Below are 19,017 nucleotides of genomic sequence, written 5' to 3' on the forward strand. Positions count from 1 at the left end.
TATTCAGGAAATGGCCATTTTTTATAATGTTGATGTTCCCATATACAAATGAAAATCCATAGTGTTTCCCAGACCTGACACTGAAACACACACAAAATGGTTCAGAAGGAAATAAAGTGCTAAAGGAAACAAGAATAATAATCTTGAACTTCATTTATTGTGCTTCTTTAAATCTTTGTTTGGCAATGTTTCTGTGGAAAGATTGCAGTTAAGTTTTTCACATGTTTAACACCTGGTTAAACACCATGTAAACCCATGGCAGTGGCCAAATACACCTCATTAAGGAAAACTTGAGACTACTGTCCTAATGAAGTTCCATATCTTTCTATGCACTATCACAGATTGATTCTTTAGAAGCTTTTTCGATAAGTCATCTGTCTTCATTTCATGTGTCCAGATCAAATGAAATATCTTTTATTGAATAACCACCTACAGCTGTGATTCTTTATATAGTTTGAAAATGTGTTTTTAATATTGCTGTTTGCAGGACAGCAGAGGGCAAATGTTTATACAAAGTAAACCAAGAATATTGACACTGTAAAAGAGAATTCTTCTTGACACCTGTCACTATTTGGTCCTGTGGCCAACATATCCCTCCCTTTTTTTGACTTGCTTTGTGTACTAACTATCACCAGCATCTTGGAGATATCCTGCCTTCATATCTGCTGCAAAGTGCTACAGGCCAAGTATCTTTTACCTCCCTGCTCTCACCCCAGAGGTCAGAAGTTCATTTGGAGCAAGGAAGCACCCTGCTTCTGTATCAACTGGTGAAACAAGATTATGTTAAAGAAAGTAGTGTTGATTTTATTAGAAACTAGAGAGAAGAATGAAATGAAACTGAACAGAAGAAACTTTCCTGTGTCTGGCAGCTGCACAAAGTCTAGCTCACCAGGTTACAATCTCATGGTTATTACTGATACATTCAAGCACACTAGAAAAATGTATCAGTGCTTATCTGAGCTTTCTTCTCATAATATGCTTCACAGATCTCTTACAACAGGAACTTCAGCCAGCAGCAGCTTCAGGGAAGAACAGTTCTGGCAGTCATGAGCAGCAGGGAAATGCTTCTCCTTTTCCCTTCAGCTGAGAAAACTCTCCCCTGTTAGGATAACTGAAATCCAGTTATTTTCAGTGGCAGGTTGTGTTAAATTTATTTAAAGGACACAAAAACCAAGCAACTGTTTCTCTAACTGCAGTTTGTGGTGAATTCCACTCAGTGATGACAGTGTTTCCAGGCCTTTGTGTGAACATTCCAGCTTTTTGCTAGATGTGTTGGAATATATTGTCCTTATGAACTGATAAAAGGAAATCTTCAGCTTAGCCCACACACACACTTGGATTTCTCTTTATGGAAGCTCCACTGATCTGTCACTGGGGAAATACCTTACTCAAAGATGAGAAACAGAATTATTCTCTCAATACTGTTATTCAGAATTAGGTATATTGTATTTAAGTATGTTGAAGATTGCTGCTGCCATAAGGCATGAAAATGTGCAGGCTGAGGCTGGCTGATCAGAACAAAATTTGATGTACATGTTGTTACATTGTAGTTTTTAATATAAAATGCAAGGATACTCTGCCATCAGGTTGTCATGGCTTTTAAAATCGGATTGTGATGCTTCACCAAGGCTCAATACTCCTTGAATTTCTTTAGTTAGTGACATCAAGAAAAAAAATTGGTTGACTGAACTAAGAGTGTAAAAGTTGGTCTCATTCTAGAAATCTGTCAACTTAAGGTTCAAAAGCCTGAAGAAAAATCAGACACACTGAAGCAGAAATCATGTATGGGAAGTGCAAGGGCAGCCATTGCAGTATTTCAGCATGCACAAGGCTGAAATCTGCTTGAAATTTTGCAGGATTGGAGTAAAGTTGGTGGCCTAGGAAATTATTTAGTACTGACACATGAATGGAACTGTTCAGGACAAAGAAAAGCACCTCTAAGACAGGGGTGTGTTCATGGGATGTGCTCATATTCACCTCATTAAATCAAACTGTCACATCTAGCACCACTCTTACCTACTGAAGGAGCTGTGTTGTCTTTCCAGTGCCTGGTCTCAGAACTGAATTGCAGCAATCTCTTCAAAACATCTCCTTTGCCACATTGTGCCAATTGTGAAAACGCACAACACATAACCAGAACTGACAGGAGATGGCAGCCATGCAGAGAAAAGTGTGACATGCAGAGTTTTGAAAGAGGAATGGAGGACCAGAAGAGACAGTGAGGAAGAGCAGAGAAGAGAAGGTTTGACAGCCTTAAGACACATCAAAAGAAGGGAGGAAAGCCATGGAAACAATGATGTCAGCCAAAGAGTACGAAACTGAAAACAGGGAATAGAAACTATTTACTCTGTTTAGGATAGGAAGGAGGGGTTTAAAGACAGTAGAACCTGGGAAAAATAAAAAGACATAGGGGAGTGAGAGGACTATGAAAGCAATGTTAGAAGTAGTGTAATAGAAAACCACTATAGAGAAAGTACAGGCAGCTATGAGAGATTAGAGACTGAGGCAAACATCGCTAAGTATGAGGAATGGGTAAGGAAGGGAGACTTTAATGGAGACTCAAATTAACCACTGATGGAAAGAAAATAGAAGCGCAGGATGAAGGAAACATTTGGGGAATGATAAAGAAAACAGGGATGTGAAGGCATTAGCACATAGGGAAAAAGAGTAAATAGGAAAGAATACTCTAAAGCAGATGAGGAGCACAGGCAAAAATAAAGGAAAAAAAAAACCTTCAAAGACAAAATAAGTCAAGAAAAAACCCCAAACAACTTCCTTGTCTTAAGCCATCAAGATAGGAAAAAGAGATGAAGTTATCCATTGTTGACATGATCTTTTCTTTTGAAAAAGACTGTACACTGTTTGCAAATTACAGAAACAGCACAGTAACTATAGTTACCACAATGCATGCTGCTGCAAATATAATCCTCTTCTTGGTGTCCATGTTAATTCTTGCAGAGATGACTCTCTGATGCACAGCTATATCAAAGGATCAATACAAGTGCACCCAAATGTATTAGAAAATTTCCATTTGTCCTCCTAGTCAGCCTTACATTAGTACTATAACTGCAGTCACTGACACTTGCTTTGTCAGAACCTTTTCATTATAAACTACTCCAGGAAAACATTCCCCAGACTTACCTGATCACACACCTGCTTTAGTTGGCATGTTCATATGAGGTGACAGAGACAAAAGCATGACATAATCCTTGCTATGTAATGTAATCCTCAGTGTTACAAATGAAGAAATTGATTTAGAAAGGCATTTAGGGACAAAGGTATTTAATTGTAGCCTAGAGATTTAGGCAGATGTCTCTATTAATTCAGATTATGATTTTACCATCCATTGGATTAATTGTCCCAGGAAAGTTACTTTCCCTTTCAGGTTAGCTGGTATATTTTGATTTCTACATATTTCTTAGGAATGCTGCAAAACTTTCCTAAGTAGTAGCTTAATCCTGGAACAAGATAAGAAAATACAATTTTTAAGTTAAGTAAGAGTGGTGTTAAAAGGAGCATTTCTAAGAAGAGCTCTCTAACATTTCTGTACATTCACTGTCTATTCAAATCTTTCAAGTTCCCTGCATTGACTTTAACAGGCAATGAATTAGACTGAAAGTTAAAGCTTGACTGAAGCATTCACTTAGAAAAATACGATGCTATCTGTGAACCACTGCATTCTGAACATTGTGATCAGGCCACAAAAAATGCAGCTTGAAACAGGTGCCAGACATTTTTGTAGGAAATCAGCGCAATTTCAGATAAGTTTAATGGAGCAGCCATTTCATGAAGCAGCTAACAAGCTCCTTACACTCCTTTTTCAAAATTATTCAAATCTTCAGAGTTTTCTACTGATCGTATACAGAACCACACTTACAAATGGCCATGCTTTGTATTGAATCCATTTTTCCTTCAATTGTGCAAACACATGATATTCACTGCAGGATACTTACTATGTAGGAAGCCACAAAATGGGCAGCAAAGTTGTATGGTACCTAGTCTGTCCAAACATGGTAATATTACCCACTGAAAGTAAGCTGCAAAATGAGAAATGGAAGAAAATTACTATAAATTGAGTGTAAGTATATTAACTATAAATGGGATTAGAGAGAAAACAGGCTAAAAATTTTCCTTCCTTTCCTTAAGAAGCTGCACTGAACTCGCTGGGGTAACTCAAGGTAGAGTTCCTAAGTGAAGAATCATGTCTTATTGTTGCACATTCTTTCTCGGCATGGAACCCATTTATTTTTTCCCACTAGACTGTTTAGTAAACCACAATTATTCAGTTAGCCATCAAACCTTAATTAGATTACTTACATGCCAGAACAACCCCAGTCACTCATGTAACCTACATTAACTTCTAATAATTTAGAAGGAAATCACAGGCACTGAAACCAGCTCCCTCTCTCATGGATTCGACAGAAGCTGCCTGCAAGATCACGGTCGTGCCAAGGATACTTTATGCTCTGCAGATGGTTCCCTTCCGCCTCAAGTTTGAAGATAGAGATGTGCTGAACAAGCCTTTTGTAACATTCCTGCTGAAAAGTTAGTAGCCAACAACCAAATCCGAACAAGAAACCAGGAGTGGAATATTCCTCTGAAATATGAAAATCTATCAATGACCTTTTAGCAACAGCGACTAATTTGGTATTTCCTAAACAAGGATTTGATTAATGATACTTGGAAGGGATTATGTTATTAAAAGTTAGAACTGGAATGGAATTAAATCACTGTTGATTGTAGTGCATGCCTGCTCACACGAGTTATCATCCTCTGCCTGTCTGAAGATTAATACTCTGTATATATACTGTGAGGGGAGAAAGATGGAGCAAATTCCTTTCCAGCATTCTTTCAGTTTACTGAGATAATTTTTTTTCCTGGTAAAAATTATATTCCCAGCATTTTAAATGAAGCAACTCCAAGAAAGTAAATTGAAAGAAAACATAGTTTGCAGTGAGTAGTACCTTTAGTCACAAAGATGGGAGCAGTGAAATCCTGATCATGTGCAGCAGAAATTTTCTGTAGTGCCTGATGAGCAGGACTGCACTCCCTTGTAGAGGTGTCAGACTGCGTCACTGCAGTAAGCTTGGTGTACACTCCATGTAACTGGAATCTTTAGGGATGTTGTATGAGAGTGATGAAGAGGCCTGACAACAGGATCACCTTTCCCTGAGGAACTGAAAATAATCACCTCCTGAAGGCAGAAGTTGAATTTTAGCAGCTGTTCATACAGGTTAATTTTTGTCTTCTTTTCTGCTGGCCATTTACAAATAAATGACACCAGTGCTACCTATGACTTCAGAATTAAACAGGTTGAATTTTTTTTTTTTAGCAGTGAGAAATACACCACAATCACAAAATGCTATTGCAGATCTTGCCAGCAGAAATGGGGAAAGAAGTGTTCTTTAGCATTCTAACTAAACAACTGCCTCTGTAACCTTAATTTGTGCTTTAAATCATCATTGGCAACAAATAAGTGGCAAGAATGAAAGGCACTGGACACTGTCGCATTCATATTTTCTGAAAAATCCCTGGGAAGCTGAGAAGCCTCAGAGAAAAAGGAAAACAATAATTATCTTTGCTTCTCCTGTGTTTTGCTGCTTTGGAATGTGTTTGGAGATTGTTTACCAACAAGTGATTGTTTCCTTGGGTTTCTGCTGTGAGTTGTTTTGTCTCATTGGCCAATCAGGGTCGAGCTGTGTTGGGGCTCTGGAAAGAGCCATGAGGTTTTCATTATTATATTTTTAGCCTTCTGTAAGTATCCTTTCTGTATTCTTTAGTATAGTATAATTTAGTGGTTTTTAATATAATATAATATCATAAAATAATAAATTAGCCTTCTGAGAACATGGAGTCAGATTCATCATTCCTTCCTCCATTGAGGTACCCCACAAATACAACAAGACACCTGGTAGGGAGAGAGGCAGAATGGAGTGTGAGGGGACTCTGTTTGTAAAAGTCACTCCACAAAAAGTGTGCAGGCTCCAAATCCTGAAGTCCTGCTGTTTGTACTGTATTTTACACACCGAAGTAGCACCCTCAGGGGTGCTCTTAGAGAATTAAAATGGGATAATAGTTATAACATGAAAATAAAGTAGCCTCTGCTCCTCCACAACATGTAGACCCAACGACTTTGGCACTGGATAGATTCAATCCATATATAAACAGTTACACATGGCAGGATTTCAATTCTCTGTTTTCTTTGCTGTTTTTTTCCAGAATTTTGTGGATATCCATTTCTTACCCATCCAGTATTACTTGTCATGAGGGCATTGCCTATGTACTGCAAGCTTTCAACAAATTGCCAGAATCACTTCACTCTTCATTTGAGCCTTTTCCCACTCAATTTAAGCAAGATAAAGGCATTTGCATTCTCATCTGCATACATGCATACTGATCTTTTTCATTATTCAAATAAAGAATATTTTTGGCCTAGCTTTCAAAAGTCTCTTTTCTATCAGACCTTAGGGCAACTACAATTGTAGATATCAACTGACAGATACTAACATTTTGCTTTTTTCCAGATTAAAGCATAGTAATACTAAATTTATAATATATCTTAGGTAGCCTCTTAACATTTATATATCTCATAATTTTGCTAAGTCTGTAAAATCGAGTACCTACAAAGCCTTATGTTGTTGATTTTACTCAGTAACTGTGATATGCATTGCCTTGAGATAAACATGTATTTCAGGTCAGGTAAGAAAGGGGCTCTGCTTTTGAAATTTAACAATATGCAAAGCAATGTTTTGTCATAGTATCTAAAAAAAATGTATGAAAATCTCTCCCATTCTCCATGCCATAATATAGGATCTCCTCTCATGTTTCCAAGACCATGAGAAGAGCTTTTGCTAATATCCCACAAAAGCAAAAGGGATATGAAAAGTATAATCCTAAATCTGTGAATAAGAACTTCACATATTTTGCATATATTTTACTGAGTAGGCCTCCAAGATAGACATAAATATTACTTTTTCTTATTATTTATGATCTGAGGCTGTTGTTCCCACTAGCAGTCTAACTCTCAACAACTGAGTAGCACCTGCTTCTTTAATAGCACCGTTTCTTGATCCAAAGTGAAATTTTGGGTTTGCTTGTTTTAAAAGCATTCTGGCTTTTTACCTGTGGATGGTTCTTTCAAGCAAGCTGTGAGATGTGATCACATTTAGTGCATTAATGATCTGCATTCTCTGGGCCTTGTAGGCAATTGTTCAGTCACGTAGTTCTCTCAGTTTTCCATTTCCAAAGCCATAAAAACCTTCAATACCTGTAGAAGGCACAAATGGGGGTTGGTCCAGATTTACACCATGTAGACAAGCTTAGATTGCTTATGTCTTTAATCTGGACTAGGTTTTCCCATGTGTAGAACAGCACATATTGGGAGGTTCCTAATAAGTTGCACACTTTAGAGGATGAAGTCCTCTAATTTTTTTCTTATTTGCAATTCATATTTATGTCTCATTGCTAAAATCATATCTTTAAATGTTATGCAATGACATATTTCCAGTGTTTGTACTGCTGAATGCTGGGTAGAACATTCACCAAATCAGTCATCTATAAAGACACTTGGCAATCACTAAAAATCAGAATAGAAGCCCCAGAGGGCAAACATGCTTCGATTTAGATTATTATTTCATACTAAGAAACACATTCTTGTTCTGTTTTGGTTTTCAGGATGCCAAAGAACATGTTCTGGGCATGATTTGTGCTGAAAACCAGAGAAAATTCCACTTTTTCCGATGCCATAAACTATTTATAGATAAGATCATTAGAGCAAGCTCAAGTTAGAGTGCAGGATGTAAATCTTTGTGTCACTAGTAATTTATGAAAATGTTTGTTAAAACTCTGTAATAAATAACATAAGTCTAGCAGTGTGTCCTCTTTTTACTTAATTTTCCCTCCTAAAAAAAGTGAAAAGAAAAATTAAGTAAAAGTCTGTCATTTATAAGACATCAAACTACTTTGCAAATAATGCTTATCATGCAAGAAATATTCCATTAAAATGATTTTATGATAATTACGTAAAAGTCAATTGCTCAGAGCTCCCAGCAATTATCACTCCCAATCTGTGGAACAACAAAAAATGATTGAGTAGCTAGAGAAGCTTTGATATAAAAAAACATAGCAACTTTTGCCCAAGTAATATATATGTGCATGCACACGCATGCACAAATACAGGCAAGAAGGAGGGATGTCCAGCATTTGTGGGTTTAGCCTCTGTTGGAGAGAGAAATCTCCTATTTAATTTATTGTCAGTACCATCCTAAATTTTTGAAAGTGCCACATTAGCTGAATTCAAAGTACTAAGATGATTTTGGTTTTCAGCTCCAAGTTCAGTTTGCAAATTAAGTTATCAGAGACATGTCTTCAAAGTGCATACATCTAAAATACATCTGAATCAGGTCTTGCAAAACAAGGTCTGTGACTGAAAGTTCTGATGCAGAAAGACCAGATTTTTGACATAGAGTAGAAGACAACTAAGTTGTACATTGCCTACACTTTGCACCATAGAGATTAACAAAATGCTATTTAATTTTATGAATGAAAAATCCAATTGTAACCCAAAATCCAGTTAAAAGGAAAATCTAACTGTAAAAAGTCTTCTACTAGAAGTTCTCCTTTCATTCAAAACTGTTCTTAAAAATAAAAAGGATTCTCTAGAAGATGTCTAGATTAAGAAAAAAGTAATTTCAAACAATCAGTAAATATGCAATTGTCTCTTCTATTATATCTTGTTGTATACACTTTCCTTCCATTAAACAAAATTATTTCCTTTCAGCAGCCAAAATCAAAACATAATGAGAGTATACAAATCAAATAACATATAGCAAGTTTCCATTCTTCAGTGAGAAGAAGCCAGACTATTCTCCAGGCACAATATTCCTGACAAGTGGTGGGAAGGCCCAGCCCTATCTGCTGCTGCAAAGTAAAATGCTATTAAGAAAAGTTTTGAACAAAGCGAAACATTCAGCGTCCTTCTCCAAATACAGTAGAATTAGTGTAGCAGTCAAAGTTAATTTTCACATGGTCCCTGAGTAGAAATCGTGTGCGTTCTGGAAGATTAAAGCCAAATTCTGATCTCACTGATGTCAGATGAGATACCCCAGTGATGAATGTGGTTCTTGGCTTCCCAAGCAGCTGTCAGACTCAATGTGTTTCTAATAAGATGGAGACTCAGTAGGGGCCAGGTGCTCTATTAGTTTAAATTGTTAGAGAAGCAGGAGTTGTGTAGAAGGTGAGTAGATGGAAAATGTTTTTTGCCTCCCCTAAATGCCTACTCCAGGTCCAGAAATCCAGCTGCTGCAGCCCAGCATTTGTACTGTCTGAGCTTCTGACTGAGGCTTAAGTTATAAGCCTTCTATGTAATAGTAATAAAGCAAACACTTGATGTTGTATATTTGCAAGAGAATTTGGTTTCAGATGTTTAACATCTCATTTTGGTTTGGGACAGAATTCTACCTGTTTCCCTCTCAGTAATTATTTTCTTTGTATTTTCAAAAGTACTCTTTTACGTGCTGTTTAAATAAATCTTTAGTTCAAAGGTAGCTGATATTCATTAAATGTAGTACTGAGTTAAATACTTAGTGCAAGCCTAACACAAAAGCTCTGACTGGGTAGCAGTGCTGCAATAGAAAATTTGAAATAGAAAATGTTGTGTTACAAGGTGAAAATTAAATGAAGCTTCACAAAGGCAGGTCTGAATAATTTCAGACCATGGAGCAGTAAAGAGGCTGCCAAGCAGTGGGGTGGTCTGCAGTTGTATTGATGGCTGTCCTGCCCGAGAAACCCTGGCCACAACTTGGGATCCTTCCACACGCACTTCTGGCAGCAGTGCAGCACCCTAAGGACTGGTGCTGCCTTGTCTGCAATGCTGCTGCATATCTGCTCTTTTTCCAGAATAGAGGAGGCACTCACCAGTATATGAGCTCCAGGATTCGTGGTGCAGGCACAGCAGAGTGGGGCTTTTCTGCTTGGACAGCACCTGCAGCAGTGCTCAGCACCCCTGCTCCCGCAGCAGCCCTCCCCAGAGGGCCAGGCTGTGCACATAAGTGACACTATGCTGTTCCTCTTGGCTCATGAAACCTGCACATTTTCAGGGACTCAGAAGAAAAAGGATGGGGAGAAAGCTGCAAATATACCCTTAGGCAACACAAATTAAGACTATCTCAGTTACCAGTAAAGTCTTTGAAAGCTTATACATGTATTCACACAGTATGTGACTGCAAGGCAGCACCTCCAGCACACTGCTGTGTAGCTGGAGAACGGCCCTGGAGTCCTTTAAATGAATCAAGACAGAAGGACTCTCTTTTTCATCACAGAGCTGTTTTGGGCCTCAAAGTATCTGTATTTGTGTAGTGTTCTTACAGAGAGGGTGAATGGAGTCCAGATGGCAGCTTTGCAATTTGCAGAGATGAAAACACCCTACAGAGAGGTCACTGGCATTCTCTGAGCTGTAATGGAGCTTCAGATCATACTGTGCTGCCTTGCCTTACTGATGCTTAACATGTTTTAGCATCATCTGTAACCCACTGAGACAGTTTCTGTGCAGAGGTAACTGACCTTTACAATCCTTGAAAAACAAATTTCAAAAGACGGGAAAAATTCTGTGGTTTTCATCCTTTCCAGATCATTTAAAAATGCATGGATTATGTAGAGCATGTAAGAGTACTTTTGGCAGAAAAAAATCATTGAATAATTTTTCAACTAAGACAGAAACTGGACTACTCAGCAAAACACCGAGGAGAAGTCTTGAGTATGACTTTTTCAGAAAAAAAGGGGCTATTTTCACTGGAGTGAAAGCTCCATGCTGACATGTCAGGGACAGATTCAGCTCCTCCACGGACTAGGACTGTTATCTAGCAGAGACCCTCACTGACACATGAGTGAGTTCTGCTGTAGTGGAACTGCTTTACTGTGCTACTGTGAGAACTGCTTTACTTACTGCAAAGATCCACTGACTGCTCCTTGCCTGGCTGATTGCTCTGCTGGTCAGCCCCAATGAAACACAGGCTGGGTAGTTTCATGGCAAAATTGTACCCAACTGAACACGAGATCAAATTTGCTTTGTAGGAATATATAATTATAAGCCTTTTAAATATGGTCAGCTAAAGCACTTGCCATAGGAGGGGCTCATGTGCTCTGCCTGTGAGAACTAACTAACCTCAGTGCCATCACAAGAGGTGGTGCTGTTCAGGAGTACAGGCACTGGACCTGAAATGAGAAGGTCTGGTAGCAAGAACAAAACCGAGATAAGAAACACCTGTAATAAGAGAGGACAAGGCATGTTAATGTTCTGAGTACAGCCTTTGGAATCAGCCCTGCTCCTGTGGCAGGGAGGAAGACACCATGTGTCTGGGCCTCACATTGTGCATGTGAAACCAGAAAACTGCTTGAAAAAGAGAAGGAAAATAACTCACTCGCTTCACAAGAGTCCACCACATCAACACATACATTCCCTTTCTTTTTGTAGTCTACTTATATTTTTGCATGTTTTTACTTTTAAAGTAGTTATAGAACAAATAGTTCTGTGTCAGGAAGGAGAAAGTAGTTCCCTTCCAAAACACTTAGCTATTATACCAGAAAGCAAAAAGATTGGGAAAAGAAGAAAGTGTCTATATCTGTCTACAACTATCTATATCTATCTATATCTATATCTATATCTATATCCATATCTATATCTATCTATATCTCTTTTCAGAAAGGCTTAGTAACCTTTTTCATTCCATGAGTGCTGACTCTGAAAGAACGTAGACATTTCTTTTGCACATGCTCTATCAATGTCCCAAATCCCAGTTCAATATACACATGATAAGACTGCTTTCTTTCCTTTGGTGTTGAACATAGATAAAGGAGGAAATAATTTTAATTTTTTTTTTTCACAAGATGCACATCTTGAAAATCCTAGGAACCAACAGCCCATACATTGAACTAAATTCATATCCTCTTTTTAAATTGAAAAATATAAAAGTAATTCCCTGCTCATGATGATCTTTTTTCTGAATGAAACAACTTTTAGATAGGGCTCACAGTGGGTATCCATGAAATTAACCAAAGAAATTCAAATTGCTTTATTTCTGTTCATCAAGGGGCTAGTTAGGGGCAGGGAAAATAAAAAATCAGAAAAAGAAGAATAAAATCAAGAGATCATTAATTAATCTTAGTAAAATTCTGTTTGCTCTGGGAACAGAATTTCTATTATAATAGCTTAGAAACACTGGTCTTTAACTATTTTGTGTGTGCATATGAACATTATTAGACACTGCTGTACACTTTGAAGTTTGTTTAATCTCTTACTTGAATATAAATGTTAATTAATTTTAATGATTTGAAAACAAGTTAAAATATTATTTCATGATTTCATACATCTATTAAAATGGGTTTGTTTTCAATACAACTGGGTAATCTGTAAATGGAAGGCATAACTATTTGGTCTTTGGAACAAAACATCTGAAAATTACAAAAAAAAAAAGTAAAGTCTTGTGAGCTACTTTAACTGAAAGGCATTATATAGAATAGTATATTTTCCCTCTGGAAAAGGTTAGCTCTATTACAACTAGGGAGGAAATAAAACCTAAATCAGAAGGACAATGTCTACACAGATAAGTCTTTTTACTCACTATGTGATTTTCACATATGTTACAATAGGGGACAAATTTGCTTACCCTTCCTGGAGGAAGAGGTATGAAGTAAGGAAAGATAATTACTATAATATAATATAGTATAATATCCAAGAAATTATTCTTCTAGAGGCAGCCATGGGCTGAATGGTATTATAGAGGTTAGGGTGGCAAGGATTTCAGAAGCAGCTGAGGCTGAAAAACAAGTGTATCTGGAGATGTTTAAGGAAGAGATCAGCTATAAGTTTCCAGATGGCTGAAAAGAAAAATAATAGAATGAGAACTGGTGTCATTAAAGGCATCAAATAAACTAATCAATCAAAAACCTTGTAAAGTTCAAGTTTAGGTTGGAGAAAGTGTTGAGTTCAGGACTGATTTTCACTTTATTGAAATTATTAAGCTGCGAATTTCAGGAATTACTGGGCTTTCTCAAAATCACAGAAATTACTATATGTCAAGGTCACACATGTGGACTTTTTTGGTGAAAAGCAGTTGTCCATTTGTCCAGCTGATGTGAATAAGGTCAAGGGAGTTCAACACCTGCTTTAGAAAAACATGCTCAATAGTTACCAAATTTTTCTACAACAGGTGCTGGACTCATCTAACCGTGGTCATGTCAGAAAGACAACTATTTTCTGCACTATCTGATGGAGAAGTAAGCTCTGGTATGTTTATTAGCAGTATTTGTACTCTGGTTTCATCTTTGCATTCTTCTGGAAATGAATAGTTAATGGATTTGGTGAGGAAATTGAAATGCCTTCAAAGGGATTTTTTGGCCTAAACCTTCTGTGTTACTTCAGGATGTGTGCATGAGGCTGGTAGGTGTCTGTACACACACTTGTGTCAATGGATTCCTAGAACTATTGCAGAAACCAGACTGCTTTATGAATCAACAAAAGGTGCATCTCAGTTTTGTAGCACGATTCTCACAGTGGCACAGCACTGTGAATTGCCTAGTCCCATAAAAAAAAAGTAATAAAACCCCCCAAAAAGGTGTTGCAAATAAGACCACTAAATTACAGTTAAGCATTGTTACAACCAAATAGCTCATGTACAACTTCATAAACACTTCAACGGGTGCTCTTAAATTTCCAGATATATTTACTTTACTCCTCTAAAGCACATTAAAGAAAAAGTGTTCTTTGTTATCTGGGACTATTTGGAATCTTTAACAGTTCACTTAACACATCATAATATCTGTCATAGATTTTCCTAAAACACCAGGGAAAATGCATACCTCAGGAGAGGAATAAATCTCTTAAAAGGTATTAGTGTAATTAAGCAGGTCACCCTGTAGAGGTGAAGTGCCTGTTACTGTTGGTGGATATTAGTCCTGATTCAGTAGAGTGCTTAAGCAGGGCCCACTAAAATTTGTAGGCAAATATATGTGCAGTAAATGCAAATTATTTCTTGAGATATGGTCCTACACAGCTGAGACATGGCTATTATGCTGGTTCTGGGGCATTTTGCCTTTTTTTTCTCAGGTGGAAAGCCAGCCTGAAAGCATGTGACAGAGATGTCCAACCATAAGTTGTACCTGTGTGTTTCAAGTTTATTGCTCTTCTCCTGAGTTGTCTCCATATAAATAATGTCCCAAACACACATGCTTGAGAGTAGGGTTCAAACCCTTGAATATCCTGTGACAAATCTGCAAGAAAGCCAAGCAGTGAGCTTAATATTTGCAAGCCTGTGAGTGCTCACAGAGAATCAAGGGTTGAGTTTGGAGAGGGCCTTCACCAGCTGTTCTATCCGAACCTCCCTGCTCTGAACAGGGTCAACTAAAGCAGCTGCTCAGGGCCATGTCCCAGTGGGTTTTCAGCTCTCTCCAAGGATACAGATTTGATGATCTGCCTTGACAACCTGTTCCCATGTTGCACCAGCCTTACAGTGAAAAAGCCCTTTTCCTTACGTTGGAATAGAATTTCCTGTATTTAAATAGGTGTCCTCTTGTTCTTTCCCTGGACACCACTGAGGAGCCTGGCTCTGTCTTCTTTGCTCTCTACCATCATAGAGTTACACACACACTGAGAGGATCCCTCTGAGCCATCTCTTCCCCAGGATGAGCAATTCCTACTCTCTCAGCCTCTCCCCGTATGTCACAGTCAGGAAATAAGATTAGGCTCTTGCTGTCCTGTAAGAGGCTGGCACTGTTTGTGTGAGGGGCCTTGCCCTAGAAGCAGGCATCTCTACTTCTGAGAAAGCTTTAACTGAAAGCTTCTGGCATGCTGAGACAGGACCTAAGGGGAAACAGGTAAGTTTTTCCAGGGAATGCTAATTTAGAGTATGGATTAAGTCATCCTGGAAAAGGGATTCTAGGAGTGGCCACCTGAGGCAGAATGTATCATCTGTCTTTTATGGTATAATCTTATTGTGGTGTTTTTTTAAAATGGAAGACAAACTCTATGAAGATGATGAATGAGTAATTTCCATATTGTAGGAGAGCACTAGAAGATAGAGTTGTATTTCACATAGTTTACTGAAGACTGAAATGTTGCTTGCAAAATCTGTTTCTGAAGCATTTAATTTCAGTACAAGCTTTGGAAACAAAGAATGGTTGAAAGGAATCAAGGTTTGTGCAGCACATAAAGCACTGACCATCAAAGCAACTGGTTTGTGTACAGCTATTTTAGCTCCTAGATTCAGGAGTCCAAAGGGTGTTTGCTACTCTGACTCTGACAGCCCTTTGTGTGATTCTTACAGGCTCTTACATGTCTCCTCTTGCTGACATTCCTATCTTCCCTGACCAGTTACAAATCTTATTTTGCTACTTTTCATTGCTAAATCTGACTTACATTGGGAAATTTTGAAAACAGTGATGTAATCTGGCTCTGTGATTATAGCTGAAATTAATTTTCTTGTCTGATATTACACTACAGTGCTTAAATTCATGACAGGATGTAAAGTATGCTTCCTTTACCTTCTGTTTTCTGGATCCAGATGGACATGACAGAGGAATTGATGTTTCCGATGTCCCTGTAGAAAAGAGTAGCCTGACATAAAAGATGGATCCCAGAGGACTGAACAAACAAACTGAATAGTCAGAGGAGCTGACAGACCAGCTGTCACTCCACAGAGAGGCCAGTGAAGGAGAAGGTATGTGATGAACTCTTCACTGGGCTGCAAAATTCTCATAGCTGTTCAGGCAAGGAAATTCTCCCCCTTTTTTTGAACCTAAAGATTAAATCACAACCACTCAAATACAAGCATTTTACAATTTAGTCATTCTAGAAATGGCTGAAGAACTCTTTTACACTCATGTAAGATATATATACAGTCATGCAGACAATCACTGCTAAGCAAGCAGGTGTTTCAACTTCCTGCTTTCCCAGCACCTGAGAGCCTGTTCAGGTAGGAGAATGGATGTTCTTGTGCACTGAGCTGCCTCTTTGCAGGATATTTGCAAGAGCTTTGTGTGCTGGAGGTGCTCCAGCCACACAAGGGATTTCACACAGTTGCATGTTGCAGTTGCAGTTGAGGGAAGTGTTCTTTGTAGGCCTGTTTTCCAGAACAAGCTCATAAACCTGAGTGAGTGGAAAAAAAAATCTAATTAATGTCAGTGTGAAAAATGTGAAGTAATTAATCTTGGGGAAAAAATAGTCTAAACTGTGCTTATGGGATTCTGAAATTGTAATTGGCAATTTTACCTCAGGGAAGGGAGCTAGAAATTGTCACCAACATTTTTCTGAAGTCATTAGCTTAAGATACAGTAGTAGCCGACAGGAAATATAAATTCATCACAAAGGGCATCAAGAACATAACAGAAAACATAATTTTGCTGCCGTACAAAACCTCACACACTGTGGGCACTGTCTGATGTTTGATCCGCACATCACAAGGAGTTATAGTGGAGTTGCAAAAGATTCAAAGAAAGGCAGGACAAGTGATCAAGGATGTCAAGTAATTAAAAGAAGAGACTTAAAGGACTTAATTCTAAACTCTGAGTGGAGAATACTCAGTGGGAAATGTGAAGGCAATCAACGAAGTGAATGCAGAGCTGCTAACTCACCAAACCCTTCATCATCCCAAAATTTGTTGCCACAAATTTTGGATACAAGGAACTAGGAACTCCTGAAAAACTAGTCTAATACTATATTAAAGAAAATTAACAGGAATTCCACAATCAATGAGTCTGGACATTGGAAGAGTAATAGAGAAATAGTGGTCAAGAGTACATGTGCTCCTTGAATAGCATCTCCTAGGCACTGGTAGAGGCAGAATCTTGGTCCTTCTTTCATTCTTATCTTCTGAGCCCTACTGAGATGTAATTTTCATCTGCTTCAGAGCATCCTAATCTCCTCCCATTTCCCCAGCCTCGTGTACAAGTGTCAGCTGGGCTGCAGATTACAGAGCAGTAGACAGGTCAAGCTAATACTTCTAGTGTGGGAAGTCACAGAGTGGTAGAGACACTGCAACAATGTGCAGGAAGTGCATGAGAATCTCAGGCAACTCATGGAGAGTGAGAGATGTAGTCAAATGATTAAGTCATCTGCTCCATATCAGGCCTGGCTGTTTAAGGACTTCTGTCAGAGGAAAGCGTAGAGAACATCAGACTGATAGGCAGTAATAACAACAACAACAAAATAACAGTAATAACAAAAATTATAAAATATTCCTTCTGACTCTTTATGTTTGGCTCCTACAACAGGAATTGTTGAGAGTAGGTTAATGGGAGGCCATGAACAAGCAAAATCTGTGCCCTAGTTAACCATCTCTGATTTTGTATGTGGGAAGGAAGTGGCCTAAATCTGACCTATCTAATATATATAATATATTCCATGGCATGTAATGTTTTGACAGCTTAAGTAGATATATGAGCACTGAATTGGTAACTCATTCAAATAAAAATTGGTATGCCTCCTTATCTAAGTATTGCAAGTTCTGGTTTTATTCAGATAATTGTGTTTATTTTTTCTTTTCCAACAAGATAGTTGTGTGCATTACTTCAGTCTCTGGTATGTGTTAGGCTTGTCCAGGTTTTTTCTAATGCACTCATGAAATTTTAGATACAGATACCATCTGTGTTGGTAATGGGAATGTAGGTGCTGGACAGGAACAGGAGATTAAGCATCTACTTTTCCTGCCTCACAAACATATTGTTTATGTCAGAATTCTTTTTCCCCCAAGTATAACACTTTGTGGATTGTGTGAACACATCTTAAATGGGCTGATCTTTATTACGTATTTGCTAAAAACATTTCATTTTATACATCAGGAGCTAAACCACTGAGAAATTTGTGTTTTGTCAGGAGAAGTCAGTGGCAGAGAGGTAAGAAATGGCTGTGGAGTGCCTTAACCACAAAGCTGCCATAGATCATTGGAAATGATGGGCCATGGAGCTACTCATAGGTGAGTTTGGCACAATTGCAGAGCACTTCCAGGGACACAGCATCAAGGAGAAAGATGAGCTTTATCTGCAGTATCTAATCTCCTCTAATAATGATAAAAATTGGCTCACACTGGATAATTTCTTTCCAAGTATTTAAAGCCCTTCATCATGCCTCATACCTGGGTAAGTGGCATATCAGGAGTTACACCACTGGGGACCTGCACAAGCAGAGAGATAGGTCTGTTTTTTGGAAAACTCTCAATGGATCCCTGAAACCTGCATCTTCAGTAATTTGTTTTACTCACATGAAAATTCATGAATTAATTTTTTCTTTAGTGTTCCCCTCCTTTTCCCTTCTCCACTTCTGGCATTTCTTTCCTCAACACTGTTTTTTCTTTGACCAGTAAATGTCTGATTGGTCCTGACAGCTCAGCCTCTGAGTTGTAAACAAATTTGTGTCCCTGCTGAAGTATTTTCTGACTTCTGAACCCCCACTTGTGTTCTGGCTGGCTGAGAAACCTATATCAACACTGAAGAACATTGTTTCATACTGCGCACAAAGAGAACCAAGGGGATAGGGAGTGTATCCTGATCGTGCTTTATTCATGTAGAAATCTGACAGGCAAATAATTGCTGCCATTGATCACAGACAGTGAATTAAGAGCTTGGAAATAGTGCTTTCCACATTCGCACATCTTGTCCTCAGGCCTAGGATCAACATGAATTGTGAGCAGATGTGCTTGCAAGTACTCTATTCTCACACCGATTTATGTTCTGCAACAATGCTGTAGTGTCTTATTATTTCTGAAAAGAAGTTTCTAGTTGGAAAATGAAAAATATATCATTCCATAAATATTACCTTTCCCTTTTGAAGTAGCATCAGCAGTACAGGCCAACAATTTACTGTGGAGATACCAAAGGCTGGGAAGTGGGCTGTTACCTTTGTCAGTGGGTATCTTGTTGGCCAGGTAAGAAGATAAAAGATGTGGACATGACTTTGCAGTACTTTATCCCAAAACTTGAGGTCAGATGCTGAAAGGAATCTCTGTCTAGATAAAGGCTTTTTTTTGCCCT

The 19,017-nt window shown here is 38.3% G+C and overlaps 2 long non-coding RNA genes across 3 annotated transcripts in view; one reads left to right on the forward strand and one right to left on the reverse strand.

The window, feature by feature from the left end:
• Positions 1-3,202: 3,202 nt before the first annotated feature.
• Positions 3,203-11,266, reverse strand: LOC135297342 (uncharacterized). Its single transcript, XR_010359357.1, has 4 exons — positions 11,162-11,266; positions 7,123-7,267; positions 3,954-4,037; positions 3,203-3,458 (listed from the first exon to the last, which is right to left on the reverse strand). It is a non-coding gene; the product is annotated as an uncharacterized LOC135297342 (long non-coding RNA).
• A 1,935-nt stretch (positions 11,267-13,201) lies between these two features.
• Positions 13,202-19,017, forward strand: part of LOC135297344 (uncharacterized) — a 48,875-nt gene continuing 43,059 nt past the window's right edge. For both annotated transcript variants that reach the window (XR_010359359.1, XR_010359358.1), the window contains exons 1-2: positions 13,202-13,282; positions 15,555-15,710. This is a non-coding gene — a long non-coding RNA (uncharacterized LOC135297344). The remainder of the gene's footprint in view (positions 13,283-15,554; positions 15,711-19,017) is intronic.

The sequence above is a fragment of the Passer domesticus genome, chromosome 3, assembly GCF_036417665.1.
Source record: "Passer domesticus isolate bPasDom1 chromosome 3, bPasDom1.hap1, whole genome shotgun sequence".
NCBI classification, from domain to species: Eukaryota; Metazoa; Chordata; class Aves; order Passeriformes; family Passeridae; genus Passer; species Passer domesticus.